A 17,577-nucleotide genomic window follows, 5' to 3' on the forward strand; every position below is an offset into this window, starting at 1 on the left:
TTACCCTACATCCGTGGCCAATAAGCCAAAATTTTTCCACCTCTCTAGTTAGTGTTTCCTGCATCTGATCAGTGATTGCTATTGCTTAAGGGGCATACGGTACCACCATTGGGAAAGGTGATAAGATAGAATTAAATAGAACATGTAGGAGAACAGGTAGTAACAGACCCGTGATTTTTTTTTTTTTTTTGGTTTTTGTCCGTGACTCTTGAAACCCCATCACTACTAACAAAAACAAATAATTTATATAAAATAGTTATTCTTCCTTTCATGACTAAAAATCTCCTCAACTTCTCCCATAATGGCATTCACATACCTCTCTCATTTAATTATTCGGGTGAATACAATTATCAATATATATAAATGCTGTCTTACTAACTGTATTTACTTATTAAGACAATATAAATACACAAAAAATAATAAAAAAACAAGATTCTCGAACCTGAATATTTATATTTATATTTATAATCGTTCCAAAATGAGCCTGCAATGGAATTATAAACTATGGAAGGTTAATTAGGTAAGCAGGGAAATAAAAGTAGAAAGTCAGAAACACCATAAATAGTTGAAGCAGTTGTCCCTTAACATTTTAGAAAGATAATAACTGCAAAGAAAAGAAAGGAGTGAATCCCAATTCCCAAACAATAACTGGTAAGGAAGTCTGAGAACTGTCTTTTACCAGATTTTCTGTGTGGAGTATGACCTTGGGAAAGTGACTGGTTTGTTTTTTCTTTTTATAACCTGAGCTAACTGATGATCAATGGACATAAAAAGTAAAAACGATTTTTTTCATACATAAGCTCTGGCTTAATTTTCTACCCACACCACACCTTTTATGGATCTTACGATCCTATATCAAATTAATATGTTCAAACAAATTAATACCATATCTATGCATGAATTGAAGCTGTATCCATCACTTAATGTTAACCCAGATGCCCTCGCTGGGAATTTCTTGATGAAGCACAAACAAAAGATAATAGCCCGAAGGTGCCAGAAAACCTGAGTTGGGTGCCGTCACCTCCATGTCGTACACCGAGCTCGACACCGGCGTCACCTTTCCACCATCCAGAACCAGCAACCTATGGTTCATGGAGAATGAATGCGTTGTGAACGACGGAGACACCATCGTAACCGACACCCATTTGTCGTTTAATGCACCCGAGACCGAGAATCTTACTGATAATCGCTTCCCATAACTTAGTTGAGCTTGAGATCCCGGAGACAGAATCTTTGGCCGTAAAGTGGAAACTTTGGAGTCCAAGTAATCCGGTGAGAACGCCTCCAAGCTTAAATCGGTTGGATAAAGGACGCCGGTGAAATTGTAATACCTATGTGGGTTGTTACCACCGACGAGAACTCGTCCATCCCGAAGTAGGATTGCAGTAGAATGGTAGAGACGCGGTGTGGAGGACGGGTTTTGTACTTCGAACCTTGACCCTGATGGGTTATCTGGTCTGTAAATGACCGGTTTGAGTTCTGGTTCTCGGCCCAATTCCCACCCGGCAGTCCCAGATGAAGCACCATTGATTATAAGGACATGGCCATTAGGAAGTAAAAGCATATCTCCCATGACTCTTGCCAGCGGCATTGTCTCCATTGACCAATCCGGCGACGCATCGGTAATTTTGATTCTCCCACATGTGTCCAAGGCTCTGACGAATGTTCCTTTTTTCGCTTGAACGTAGGAACCTTTTGGCGCGCCACCGCATACCAGAACTTCAGCTTCGACGGATGATTGCTGTAAGTTCTTCAATGGGAGAAGAACGGAGGAACCCGTGCTCGGGTAGCTTCTTGGATCACCGCCGGGCATTTGCGGGAACGTTTTCACGACTGCATTTTTGGTGTAGTCCAGTAAAATTGCGCGGTTATTGGCGAAAATAAACAAGTTACCGTCGACGTTGAGATGAACAAAAGGATAGAGATTGTTCTCTATCTTGGGATCATTCGTTTGGGATAGAAACGGGAGAGAGAATAGGATGTTAGTGGACGAGGATTTTGGGTAAAATTCATAGTTGAATTGACGACGTCCACCGATAATTATAAAGCGGCCGTCGGGTAATATATGGTTGGTGGCGTACCATCGTCGAGCAAGGAGTCCGGAGCTGTTCTCCTGCCAGTCGCAGCCATTGCACGGGGTGAAAATCCTGACAGCATAGTCACCGTCATTGAATCCACCAGTTTGGATGAGACGCCCATCTGGGGAAACCGCGCCGGAGGAGCACCAGACATCAGTTAGGACCATGAGAGGCCGTATGGATTTAGACAACACATCATATTCGGCGGAGTGAGCTGTACAGTCAATAGTGAGAACGGTGTCATTGGGGTCGTTCCGACACTTTCCGTCGGGTAATGCCAGCTTCGACTCGCCGAAGTCGGTTCGATCGAATATGACGACTCGGTCGTTGTTAAGTAGCTGCATGTGCATTGCGGATATGCCGATGCTTTGCTGAAGGAGGTCCCATTTGCCTCCGCCCCCGGCGGCATGGGTCAGACTCCGGCAAGGAGTTGCGACAAGGAAGAGCAGCAACCAGACAAGGAAGGAGGGAAACCAAGTACTAGTTGCCATGATTTGCTGAATCTTTCAATGTGGGTGAGAAAGACTGAAGACTGAAGACTGAAGAGGGCCGGATGTATGTCTGGTTGTTCCCCCTTCGATCCGGTCTAGTTAAATACTAGTGGGGATTGGAAACACGTGCAAGAAATAAAGTTCGAATTTAGAAACTGAGAACTAAGAAGAAGCTACTAAGTGGCATCGTACCCTGGTTTCCTTTTGGTCTCATTGAATACTAATTAGCCTCTCCCTCTCTCTGTCAAATATTTTTTTTAGGTAGAATATCTCTCGATGAGCTGGCTAATTTTACGTCTATTTCTGCTTGTGCTTCTCGTTATGAGAGGAACGATACAGTAGGCACAACAAAGTAAGAACGTTAAATGGGTATTAATCTTTTTCCAAGGTATTAAATGAGCACTTGTTAATTTGTCTCTCTGGACGTAATGGAGGTATTTTATGAGACATTATGACAAGATATATTAGGCACAACAAAGTAAGCACCTTAAATGAGCATTTGATATATATTTTGACAAATACCAAAAATGGGTATTAATTTTTTTCAAAGGTATTAAATGAGTATTTGTTAATTTGTACATTTTTCAAGCTAATGTGCATTATCCGGATTTTCTATTCACGGAAACTCTATCCACATAACATCATAGCCACACATGGGAGAACATATCATTATTTTACATATTATCATGCACTTGGAGATGTTCCCAATTCACATAGGTAGTTTTTTGTGAGTAGACATGGATAGAGTTGTTATGGGTGAAGATTCCAAGTCTTTTCAACCAATATTTTTCTTTGATGAACCAACCTCCGTTCACTTTTTCTTACCCTTAAGGCTCTTATTTTGTAATAGTTAGAGTGCAAAGTCTCTTATTTTGTAATATTTTGTATGTATTTGTACTGTACATATTTGCATTTGTTTTCCTTCCAAATTAAACCCAAATAATTATTGAATAATTGAAGTAGTATACGTATTTTCAAAATGGCACGATGAGTCAAAGACAGGTTAGAAAGGAAATAAACACTTAAAAATAAGTCCAACTTTTGGGTTTCTATTCTCAAATAAGCACTTATTTTGTACTTATTTACCAAATAACAATAAACACTTATAGCTCAGTTTGAAAAAGAGTATAAATACAAATATATACAGTATAAATACATATAAAATAATATAAAATATAAGATCTTATACTCTACCAATTTGTATTTCTACTCCTTCCAAACTGAGCCTATTGATATGGTCCTGACCTCGAAATAAATGCTTATTAAAACAAACACTTATATTGCCAATTTTCTTATTGTTAATTTTATTACTCTAAGGTCATCAATTTTGTCCGTTTTTTAATTAAAAAACAAAAACATTGAACCCACGACACTAGGCCCACTGACAGCCGGCCAGCCTAATTAAAGAGTTGTATTGAGGAGAGGAGAGGTCTTAAGTTTACACCCAGATTAGGAAACAGAAAACAAGTTGGAAAGATACAGCTCATGTCATTCACTTCAGGATTGACGGTGCTTTTACTGGATCAGTGTAGCTTAAATTTGGAATGCAAATGCAGGAAGTCAAAAGTCAAGAATCGGAAACAATGTCAAATATTAATTTATGTCCATATCTACCTTAACAGTCTGAGTTTATCATATATATGTGTGAAGTGAAATAAAGCTCGGCAAAGAATCGAACAAATCTAGCTATATTCCTCATCAACTGTAAAGAGACTTTATCTCTACGCGGAATTTGGGACCTGGGGTGGTTGGCCCAGCCTGAATTGGACAGTGCTAATAATAAAAAAAGATGATTCGATCCATTTGGTTTTCAAAACCGGATCAGATTGGACGGTGAGACTGTTTGATTTGGGAATCGATTCTGACTCTGGCTCCGGTTTTAGATAAAAAATCATTTGATCAGATTTGGACCAGACGATCAGACTATTTGACCCAGAAACCAATGGTCAAAACGGTTCAGTTCAATGGACTGAACCCGGTCTAAATTCTTATCGGGTTCACTGAGGTGGGCTGGTGGGCCATATTAAAGTCTAAAAAGGACAGCTAAAAGAAAATGTAAAGAACCAAACTAGTTGCTTTTGTAAAGAGAACACATGCCTTTTCTTTCCCCCTGGAATAATAAGGAAATGTATATGAATATGATGCACAGAAAAAGTTAAAAAGATTTAGCCATGTCTATGAAGCTTTGATTTTCTTTTTTTTGGGTTAATATTGCTCGAATCATGTATCCATGAGTCATGACCCACCACCATATCAATTCAACAGAGTTCTCTGGATCACAACAAAATATCAGTTGAGTTCTTCTACACCCCAGAACGTGCTTATAGATATATAAACAAATTAAATCATGCAGCTTATTATGGATCGTAGCACCTGGCTTGGGATTTAGTGGATGTGACACTTTTTTTAGTACCCAAAGAAATAGCATGCAGACGTTGATTGCTATGTTGGCTTTTGATCCTTATTCTTCCAATTCTTCAAGCAATCAAAAAAGGGTAATATCATTACGCGTGTAAATGGATCAAATTCGAATCGGATTAGGTAATATCTGAATTTGAATCCAATTAGAAAATCTGATATCTGAATTTGATTTGATATCCATAGATATTGAAAATTAAATATATAAATAAATATTTTATTGATCTAAAGTATATAAATATAAATTATTTATATAGTTTAATTATTATATATAAATTATATAAAATAATTTATATATTATATATAAGAATTAAATAATTGATCGAATTCGGATATTTATCGAATCGAATTAAGTCATATCTGAATTTGACCGATTAAATATTCAAATTATCCGAATTCAATATATCGAATATCAAATTCAAAATTAAATTTTTGAATACCGTTGACACCCCTAAATATCACTTCCTAAACCTCCGAGTTCTACTGTAGGATTCAACTCATATCACATATTGTATAACATCCAGGATCCATTTGGTTTATAGTTAGAATCAGAATTGGAATCAGAATTAGAATGTTTTATTTCTATACTGTTTGGTTTAAATAGGAAAATGAGATTTAGATTCAGTTTGAAGGAGATTTCACTTTCAAGGAAAGAAAAAGGAATGAACATCATCCCAAATAAAAAAATACCATTACACTAAAAATAGAAATAAGATAACGATTCCAATTAATTTCACCCAATCAAACAGTTGAAAATAGAATGACTCGTTTCAATTTTAACTCCATACCCTATTCCTGCTACCAAACAGGTCCATTAGAATTTCGAGGTCTGATTGTGTTTGATCACTTGATGCATGGTGTAATACTTGTGGACTGGTTTATTAGTCCAGCAAATTATGTCTGGTCATGAGAACCGGTGGGGCCCATAGATCATGTGCATTTCTGTTGTGCAGGAATCTGTGTTACCTTTACCACAAATGAGCCAGTTATCTGTGGTCTCAGAACATAGAATTTCAAACAGCTAAAACCACTTTTCCCTTTTGATCATATCGAGAAGTTATCCGTGACATGGGTTATGGGTTTTTGCTTTTATGCGATGTAAACACTAAACACAAACAGGTGCAAGGAACCCATATTGATTAGGACCATTTACGAATCCATTTATAGGTTCGGGTTGAATCTATATCCAATTTGGCATTGAAAGAGGGCGCTTCTGCTTATAAATTTTATGCCATAGATAGAATGTTTCCTCCAAACCTAATGAAACATGGATATGATGAATAGGGTACCATTTTCCATTTTCCGGATCCAGATATGGGTTGGACCATTGTTAGATGGATCTAGATTCGAGAGGGTCCAGAAAATGCCAAAAGAAAGCAAGAGCTTTGAAATATTTTACAAAACTCTTAGCTGGGTCTCAATTAGGTTATTAAGGCTCAGTTTGGAAAGAGCTTACAATGCAAATATATATATATAAAATATAAGATTTTGCATTCTATATGTTTATATTTATACTCCTTCCAAATATAAGGTTGCTATGCTAGTTTAGAAGGAATATAAATGCAAATATGTAGAATGTAAAATTTTATATTTTATATTATTTTATATATATTTGTATTGTACATATTTGCATTTGTGCTCTTTCCAAACTAAGCCTAAGAGTTAAAAGATCAATTTGGATTGATTTAAGGATATAATTAAAAATTTAAAAGTACTGAGAGGGAGGTACATTCGAAATTTCCTATAGTTTTTTGATGGTCATGTGAATGGGAGTGACAGTTGGGCTTCAGTGTTTCATGGAGTTTTCTTTTTGGGTTAAAATATTTAATGGAGCTTTGAACATTAAGAACTACATGCACATCTCACATCTGCGCCCCACAAACGCCCCGCATGCACATCTCAGCATGTATTTGAAACATCTTCCACAGTTGTTAGTGGAAGATGTTCGCAATATACGGTTAGAATATGCTGTGGGGCGTTTGTGGGGCACAGATGTGAATTCATACATAACCAAGGGATTATTAGCCTAGAAGCAAGTTTGGATCAGATCCCAAACAACCGGACACTACAGCTTTGCAACCATGCACCAAAAACACCTCGTTATGAAAGGACAAGGAAGATGTTACCAATGCACGACTACAAAGGCTGTTCTGACCCTTGTAGGGATTACATTAGGTCTCCCTAGATGTGGACTTTACCTTAGATGAAGCTCATTTATCTTAGGCAATACTTGGCTCTTACCATGTTGGAGGACATGCATCCTATCACCTGGTTTTTAGATTGAAACCCTAAACTTTAAAACTTAAAACCCTTAAATTAAACTCTAAACCCTAAATCTTAAAGCCTTAAATCTTAAAATCTAAACTCTAAACTCTTAAATCTTAAACCCTAAGTTCCTAACCCAAAAATCTAAACTTTAAATCCTAAACCTTAATTTCTTAAATCCTAAAATCTAAACTCTAGACCCTTAAATCTTAAACCCTAAGCCCTTAAACTCTAAACTCTAACATAAAAACTTAAATCCTAAACCCTAAAATCTAATCTGTAAACCCTAAAATCGATGGTATAAAATGGTTATGACAAGATAAATGTCCACAAAGGTGGTAAGAACGTATTTTCCATTTATCTCTAGAGTCTAGATGGACAGCAAATCCAATGGGCACAGACAGGACAAGCTGGATCATACCAATTATTCGTCGAGAACAAACTGATCCAAGGCCAAGAGGTCATTAATTAACTATTGCCAATTGGTGTTGCTAACGGGAGTGGACCCACCCCATCCGTTGGTGTCGGGAGCCCACTAGCCTAGCCCATTTTGATTCATTTCTTGGGGAAGGCAATTTCATAGCGGGAATTCTGTTGATTGGATGGGTTCAAACATAGTGTAACGGAATGGATTGATTGAAACATGGAAGCAACGGGTCCAATTGATTCTTGAACTTTTCGACTTTTCCTACCTAACACTGCGTAGTGGTTGGGTAGTTATTGTCTATAATAATAAAGATGCAATCAATTTTATATCAGCTGAGCTCAGTTGATAAGGAAAACTGATGAATGGATTAATGGACAAGCCATGGAAACAGAACCATCGTCCAAAAACAAATTAAACAGGCCATAACCATGATTACACTTAACAAATGAACATTTTCGGACTGACTTAATGACTAAGGATTTGATAGGCCCACAGCATCGTCTTAAACTTCAGGGTTTGTTTGTTTTGCAGCATAGATGAGCGGATAAGTTAGTGGGTCTTACGGAATTGGGGCTGTCAATGGGTCAGCTTGGACAGATAAACCCAAACTGATGGAATCAAAACCAATGGGTCGGTTTCAGTTCTTGATATATTGCCCCGATATATATATCTATATAGAGTAGAAACCACTATCTATTGATTCGGTCAAGCTTTTTGTAAAAGGAAGAGGAGAAAGTTATAGATTTCAACAATAGAAAGAGAAAAAGGAAGAAAGGAGAAGAAGGTCAACTAGGATTGTGTATCATAACCCTAGCCGCTAGCCCCTCATTCTATTTATATTTAACTTAAATATGAGATATTACAAAGATGCCCTTAGTAGGGTGGCAACTCAAAATAAATAGTTACAACCCTTTTAAAAATAAAAACTAATGGGCCCAACGCCCAACAAGAAAATAAAATAAACACAAATCAGCCCATTCAACAACACAAATCGGTGGCCCCACTCAACATTCCCCCTCAAGTTGGGAGTAGATGTCACACATTCCCAACTTGCGTAGATCATGCTCTAGCACATTCTTTGCAACGCCTTTTGTGAGAACATCAGCAAGCTGCAGATCAGAAGAAATGTATGGAAGACAAACTTCTCCAGAAATTACCATTTCTCTGATAAAATTATATCTACTTTAATGTGCTTAGTTTGGTCATGCTAGACTGGATTATGGGCAATATTAATTGTTGTTTGGTTATCGCAGTATAGCATCATAGGTTATTCTGCCTATACACCGATTTCTTCTAACAGAGAACAGATCCAGAGAAGTTCTAAAACTCCATGTGCCATGGCCCTATATTTGGCTTCTGCACTTGATCTTGCCACAACTGTTTGTTTTTAACTCTTCCATGAGACTAGATTACCCCCAACTAGGGTGCACACTCCTGAAGTTGATCTTTTGTCATCAAGGCATCCTGCCCAATCCACACCTGTATAAGCCTCTAGCTTCAACTGCCCATGATCAGTAAACAATATGCCTCTGCCTGGATGTCCCTTCAAATAAGCAAAGATCCTGTCAACTGCCTTATAGTGCTAGTCTCGTGGAGCATGCATGTATTGACTCACTACACTTATTGCATAGGAGATGTCCAGTCTTGTCATACACAAGTATAGGAGCCGACCCACAAGTCTTTGGTATCTCCCAAGGTCCTTTACTAGTTCACCTTCTAATGCACTGATTCTATGGTTTTGATCAATGGGGGTGCTAGATACCTTTGTTCCAAGTTTCTCAGTCTCTTGGAGAAGGTCCAAGACATACTTCTTTTGAGAGATAAAAATTTCATGTTTCGATCTTGCAACTTCGATGCCTAAGAAGTATCTTAGTTCTCCAAAGATCCTTAATCTCAAATTCCTTATGCAGGTTCCTCTTCAGACTATCAATCTCACTCATATTATTCCTAGTGACAACAATATCATCCACATAAACAATTAGGATTGACACCAAAGATCTCCTGCACTTCACAAACAAGGTGTGATCAGATTGAGTTTGAGTGTAGCCAAAAACAATCAAGGCCTTTTTGAATCTATCAAACCATGCTCTAGGAGATTGTTTCAAGCCATATAATGACTTATTCAGCTTGCATACCTTTTCCTTTTTAGCATTATCATAAAAATCAGTTGGAAGATCCATATACACCTCTTCTTGCATATCCCCATTTAGGAAAGCATTATTCACATCCAGTTGAAACAAGGGCCAAGAGTATGAGGCAGCAAGAGAAAGGAGTATCCAAACAGAAGTCATCATTGCAACTGGCACAAATGTCTCTAGATAATCAATTCCATAGGTCTGTGTGTACCATTTCGCAACAAGTCTTGCCTTGTACCTCTCTATACTTCCATCTACCTTATACTTTACTGTGTAAACCCATTTGCATCCAACTGTCTCCTTGCCTTCTAGTAGGTTCACAATATCTCCCATGTCTGATTTTTAATCAAAGCCTCCATCTCTTCTTGCATAGCTATCTTCCACTCAGGTTTGGAGAGAGCCTCATTAACACCCTTGGGTATAGACACTGAAATAGTAGTGGGATCAAGAGGAATACCTAAATCCGTATAAGTCGAATCTGAAGTCTCCAAGGGATCGATAGGAAGTGGTGTGAGTTCTACTGTAGTGGAATCAATTGCCTTATGAAGTCTCTACCATGAGTAATGCTGTGAGACGGAGCGCAAAGGAGGTGGCAAGGTAAGTGACATGGAGTGGTGGTCAAGCACAGGAGTAGACATAGGGATTGGAGCTGAGAGAGGGATAGATTGCTGACTTACTTCCCCAAAACACTCCCCCTGAGAAGGATTCTTTAAGAAGAAGTATGTAGATTCAATAAAGGTAATGTCCATAGTAACATACCGGTTCCCAGAGACTACATCATAGCAGTGGTACCCTTTCTAATTCTCTGCACATCCAAGGAAGACACATTTCTTTGCCTTAGGATCAATTTCCGAACGGTAAGGACCAAGGATATGCGTAAAGCAGACACACCCAAACACCCTTAGAGGAATATGAAACATCTCCCCCTGAGGAAAAAGAAGGCTGAATGGAGTGCTGAATCCAAGTATATGAGAAGGCACCCTGTTAATCAGATATATTGCTGTAAGAACAACATCACCCAAAAAACGAACCAGAATTGTAGTTGTGATCATCATGCTTCTTGCCATCTCAATAACGTGTCTATTCTTCCTCTCTGCAACACCATTCTGTTGTGGACTATAGGAGCAACTACTCTGATGGACAACACCATACTCCAACAAATATGAGGCAAGATGTTTCTCAAAATATTCCCTAGCATTGTTAGATCTGAACATCTTTATTCTCGTTCCAAACTGTGTTAGTACCATCTGGTGGAATTGACTCACTAAGGATGGTACTTCATCGTGGGATTTCATCAGGTAAATCCAAGAATATCGAGATAAATCATCCACAAATAGGAAAAAATAGTGATAGCTGCCCATAGAGGGAACATGATAAGGGCTTCACACATCCGAATGAATAACATCAAAAGGAGAAGAACATCTTTTATTACTAGGTTTAAAAGAGTGTCTACAATTCTTTCCAAGTTCACAACCTTCACACTTCAAACTTGACAGACTCACAGACTCAAACAGTTTTGGAAATAAAGAACTCAAAGAAGAAAAAGACAAATGACCTAGACGATTATGCCAAAGCATAATCTAATCCACAGATTTTGATTCACTGTCCCTACAAACATGATTACTTTGGTGAAGAGGAAGAGCATCTAGGAGGTAGATTCCATTCACTTCACGACCACTCCCAATCGTCATCTTTGAATCCAGATCCTACAAAATATAGCGTCCAGGAGAAAAAATTACTAAGCAGTTCAGATTCTTAGTCAAACTACTAATAGATAATAAATTGGTGCTCAATCTAGGAAAATGGAGGACATAGGGTAAACAAATGGAATCATTAATCTTGACAGATCCCTTCCCAGCAATAGGAAGATGGGATCCATCAGTTGTGGAGACCCTATCTCTGCCAGAACAAAGCTGGTAAGAGGAGAAAATAGTGGAGCAATGGGTCATGTTCTATGAAGCTCCAGAGTCTATAATCCAAGGAGACCTCTCCTTACCTGAAGTAGAAACATAGTTTGCAGTGACATGTGAACTACCTGCATGGGCAAAGGAGGTAGAGTGAGCTCCACCTGTGCGCTTGCGGCTGAACTGGAACTAGCTGTATCCCTCTAATTCAGAAGTAACCCAAACCTCTCAAGCTCGGCCCTTACTACAGCAGCTGCAACGGACTCCAAAGTAGCTATAGTAGTGGGGGCCGGAGTGTCACCAATAATTGGCATGTGTGCATTTCCTTTCTTATTCTTCAATCTGGTCGGCACAAGATGTGGGTGAAGCTTCCAACAAGTATCTCTTGTATGCTTAGGCTTCTTACAGTAGTCACAGATCAAGTCCCTTTTGTCTTCCTTCTTGTTTCATTGCCATTCTATTTAGATTTCACAACACTTATCATAGCGGGCTGATCAGAAATGAGATTCTTCATCATTACATCCCTCCTACACTCCTCTCCTAACACAAATGCATATGCTTGGGAGAGAGTGACACTGTCCCTGGAAAGAAGATGCTGTCGTGCAATGTCATACTCAAGGTTAAGGCCAGCAAGGAATTCGAACACCCTATACTTCTCTAAGTGTCTTTGATAGGTAGCTGCATCCTTGATGGTTTCTTAAGCAAAAGTCTCTAGATGGTCAATCTCCTGCCACAGGGTCTTAAGGACTGAAAAATAGGCTGTAACAGATCTATCTCCTTGCCTTGTAGCAATAATCTGATTTCTTAGTTGATAAGCCCTAGCAACATTCTCCCTTTGTGAATAGGTTCCTGCAACCCCATCTCATATCTCCTTAGCAGTATTTGCCCATAAAAAATTTTTACTTATATGCGGTAACATGAAATTATACAACCATGTCATTATCATATAATTTTCCTGTGCCCACCGGGAGTTGCCAGTTTCAGGTTTCACCTCTTCACCAATAATATACCCCAATTTTCCACGAGCCCCAATGGCCATCTTTGCAGATTGGGACCATTCCAAGTAGTTCGTACCATCCAACCTAACTGTAGTAATGGTCCCAGCTCCGAAGGGGTCTCCAGCACCTCCTCCCACATGTCTCATTTCATTCTCGGGCTTATATTCAACTCTATGTCTCTCCATGCTTCTCAAAAGGGTATAGAAACAAATAAAAAAATGCAGCAAGAACAAACGAAACACCTTCTGGAACCAACGACACTCCTTTAGTGTCCTGGACTTTCTTTCCATGAAAGATTCCTTTTCTATGGGGTGGGAGAAGAGAGAGAAAAAACAACCGCCCTCTCTATAAGCATCCAAACCACATGGAACTTGAATCGCCCCTTATAAAAAACTCCAAGGAACCCTAAAAAATTAGGGCACCACTACCTTGGTCAAAATTAAAGAGTCCAACAAAAACATGACTTATCCCCTTTCTCTAGTTTTTCCTGATTCTGATGAGAAACCCTAAACCAGCTACAGGGCATACAAATCCATTAAGAAAATCCAAAAATTGGGCTTACCTGAGAGCTTCGATCAGCCTCTTAAATCTCCATGTAGTCGGCTTATCTAGGACTGTATGAGAGAATCACTTCCAAAACCTTCAACCTGCTTTGATACCAAGTAGAAACCACTATCTGTTGATTCGGTCAAGCTTCTTGTGAAAGGAAGAGGAGAAAGTTGTAGATTTCAGCAATAGAAAGAGAAAAGGGAAGAAAGGAGAAGAAGGTAAACTAGGATTGTGTATCATCACCCTAGCCGCCAGCCCCTTATTCTGTTTATATTTAACTTAAATACGAGATATTATAAAGATGCCCTTAGTAGGGCGGCAACTCAAACTAAATAGTTACAACCCTTTTAAAAATAAAAACTAATGGGCCCAAGGCCCAATAACTTCTTAATTTAAAAGAAAATAAACTAAACACAAATCGACCCATTCAACAACACAAATTGGTGGCCCCACTCAACAGATAGATAAGAGTGAATGCCATTCTTTCTAGAATTTTCACTGGATGCTTTCTATTCTATTGTCTAAGCATACAATGGGCATAAAGAGGGCATATATGTCCTTTACTCTCACTCACTTCAGAAACTGCCCACCCACTTATAATCGTATAAGGAAATGTCTACTATCTAGAGTAGGGGGTGAGACCAAAGAAGCTGATATTGAGAGTCTTGGTTTACAAGAGAAGATGGTTCTATTAGAGAGGTTGTTAAGAGTTGTAGAGGAGGATAATGAGAAATTTTTGTTGAAGCTCAAAAACTGGATTGATAGGTATTAGAAACTCTTTTTCTTTTTTCTTCATTTCCATTCCCTATTTTTGTTGAACTGAATTTTTTTTCCCTTGAATACACTTGTCGAGTTACTTTCTCTACATTTGGGTTGTGCTCAGAGTTGGACTTGATATTCCCAAAATCAAAGTCTGGTTTGAGCATTTAAGTGTTGATGCAGAAACTTATGTGGGAAGCAAAGCTTTGCCAATAATCTTCAACTTCTCTGTTAACATGCTTGAGGTGAGTTAACTGCATTCAATATTTTGACCACTATGTATTCATGTATAGTTTTGTTTGGCATGTAATCTTTGTATCCATGACACAAAATCTACCGACGACGGAATTCTCATCTGCCCACGACCAAAGAATCTTCTTCCCCTGCCTTAGACAAAAACAACTTCATTGTCGAATGCCCCCAAATAGAGTGTTGTCCCCAAGATATCGAATGTAGATGCAAGGGTTTTCTAAAGACTACCTATCTATAATCAAAGTCATTCAGATTCTAGAAATGACGGAAACAAATAGAGAGAGATTACTTGTTTCCACGAAATTGATTTAGAAGCTCGAAGTTTAGTAAAGAGGCGTTTGCATATCGTATGAAAGACGAGTGAACTATTAACAAAATTCTACCGGTTGTCAAGGTGATGGATTACACAATGGTTTGGGTAAATTCCTTGTGTTTATCATTGATGTTGATCAATATTTATAATTATACAAGATAGAGTTCTGGTAAAGAACAAACTCCTAACAAGATAACACGATTAGAAAACAAACTACTGATAAGTGGATAACTAAGACACTAAGTGATAGTCCTTCTAAGATTCATGTTATTTAACTAATTCACCTCCTCAAACTTAATGGGTGAGAAACCACATTAAGTTTGGATCAAAGATGATGAAACCATGTGGAAGACAAGCCCAGGGTGAAGACGAATGCAATTTGGTCAGTTGAACTGATGTGTTTGATGCAAAGTAAACCGCGAGCAACTTGATCTCGGATGAAATGGAATTCAATCTCAACATATTTTGTGAGCATGGTATATGGGGTTGGCAACAAGATAGGTGGCACTGATGTTGTCACACCATATAACAAGAGGTGAGGAGAGAGATATTCCCAAATCAGAGAGAAGGGACTACAACCACACAATTTCAATAGTAACCTCAGTGAGAGACTGAAACTTAGTCTCTATGCTAGAATAGGCAATCGTGGCATTTGGCCCAGTCAATGTCACAAAAACCGGTGGAGCGATGATCATCGGGGCATTTGGCCCAGTCAACGTCACAAAAACCGATTAGAGAAGTTAAGGAAGTTGAGCTGAAAAGAAGAGCATGGTCAAGATAACCTTTGAGGTAGTGGAGGATACGTTTTATGAAGCTCCAATGAACATCAATGGGGGCTAGTAGAAACTGGTAGGCTTTGTTTGCTATAGATGATATGTTCGACTGAGTAAAAATGGTGCATTGGAGAGCACCGACTACACTTCGATACTCAGATGGATCAGTTAGTGGTGTGCGATCAGCTTTGGAGAGAGATAAATTGGAGGGAGATAGAGTGGACACTGACTTGACACCATCCATCTTGCACTTTAGCAGGAGATCAAGAATACGTTTCTTTTGAGAGAGATAGACACCATTATCAGTTTGGGTTCCCTCGATACCTAAGAAGAAATGTAAGGCATTGAGGTCTTTGAAGGCAAAGATATTAGCTAGGGAGTGAACAAACTAAGAGAGAGAATCTGCACTACTAGTTGTAACTAATAAGTCATCAACATAAACTAGAACAAATATTTTAACACCGTGTTGATTGTAAATGAAAAGAGAAGAGTCAGCATTAGAAGGGATAAAACCAAAGTTTGATAATGTGGAACTAAGCTTATGAAACCATGCACGTGGCGCCTGTTTCAGCCCGTAGAGTGCCTTTCATAGTATGCATACATGAGAGGGAAATTAAGGGTTGACAAACCCTTGAGGTTGTTTCATATAAACCACTTCACCAAGGTCGACATAATAAAAATGCATTATTAATGTTAAACTTCTGAATTGGCCGGTTATTTGCAAGAGCCATGCTTAGAACAATGCGAATGGTGGCTGGCTTGACTACGGGGCTGAAATTATCCCCGACGTCAATCCCTTCGCGTTGAGAATACCCTTGAGTGACAAGCCTAGCTTTGTACCATTGAAGAGAGCCATCAGCATTATACTTGAGGTGATAAACCCACTTACAACCTATAACATTCATTTGAGGAGAGGGTGGTAATAACTCCCATGTACCATTGCGCATAAGCGCATCAAATTCATCACTCATGGCTGTCCGCTAGTCATGATGCTGAACAGCTTGGGAGTAGATTGTTGGTTTAGACGAGGTGGAGGATAATGATAGGAAGGCATGGGGAAGAAGGTTCCAAGTGGACTGTTGTGGGCAAGAAGAAGTGGGAGCTGAAATAGGACGAGTGGCATGCATGATGGAGTCAAGGGTGCAAAATCATAGAGGTGAACAAGACGATGATGGAGAGGACAAAGGTGTTGGAACAGTGGGAGATGAGAGAGGAGTAGTCTGGGTCGGTTTGGGGGAAGAAACTGGAAACATGAGAGAGGGGGCAATGATAGTCGTACTAGAATCTTGGGAGGAAGGTATATTGAGAGGATTGTAACATGCAACATCACGACTTATGATAATCCGATTAGTTAGCGGATTGTAACATAAGTAACCCTTATGGTGAGAGCTGTAACCAAGGAAGGTATGCTAAAAGGATTGGTAAGTAAACTTGTCAGAGTTGTAAGGGCAAAGAAAAGGGTAACAAGTACAACCAAAAATTTTGAGAGAAGCATAATCAGGAGAGTTGTGAAAGAGTTTCTCATGAGGGGAGAGATTACCAAGAACAGGAGTGGGAAGCTTGTTAAAGAGGTAGGTAGTAGTATCAACCGCATAATCCCAGAAAGAGAGTGGCATGGATGCATTGGACATCAAGGCAAGAATAGTTTCAATAATGTGGCAGTGTTTGCGCTCTGGGGCACTGTTCTGAGCACGAGTGTGTGGACAAGAGACTCGGTGATCAATACCACATTTGAAAAAATGAGAAGAAAAAGCACGATATTCACCCCCCAGTTAGATTGAAAACTTTTAATCCGACAAGAAAAGATATTCTCAACAAGCATATAAAAGCACAAAAAAAAGTAGAGAAAGCACCAAATTTTTGTGCAAGAGGATAAATCCATGTGAAACGACTAACATCATCCATAAAAATAATGTAATATCGATAGCCATTGACAAAAACGATGGGGGAAGGTCCCCAAATGTTTGAATATATTAAATCTAATGGTTGCTTAGAACATTCATGAACATTATGAAATGGAATTTGGTGGCTCTTAGAGACTAAACAATGATGACAAGAAGAAGAAAAAATATTGCAATGTGGTAAATGAAAAGTAGAAAGAACAGGCTGAACAATTGTGAGTGCCAAATGTCCCATGAGAGCATGCCATGTATCTAAGGAGGTTGTACCAATAAAAGACGAAGGAGAAGACAGTTGATAGAGACCATCTTTAAGG

General features: G+C 38.8%; 1 pseudogene across 1 annotated transcript; it reads right to left on the reverse strand.

Moving 5' to 3' along the window:
* Positions 1–562: 562 nt before the first annotated feature.
* LOC148849070 (aldehyde oxidase GLOX pseudogene) lies at positions 563–2,813 on the reverse strand (annotated as a pseudogene). The gene has a single exon (XR_016101326.1). The product of XR_016101326.1 is annotated as an aldehyde oxidase GLOX pseudogene (transcript).
* Positions 2,814–17,577: the final 14,764 nt, after the last annotated feature.

This window comes from Nelumbo lutea, chromosome 6, assembly GCF_056320005.1.
Source record: "Nelumbo lutea isolate HS-2025 chromosome 6, American lotus-T2T, whole genome shotgun sequence".
Taxonomy (NCBI): domain Eukaryota; kingdom Viridiplantae; phylum Streptophyta; class Magnoliopsida; order Proteales; family Nelumbonaceae; genus Nelumbo; species Nelumbo lutea.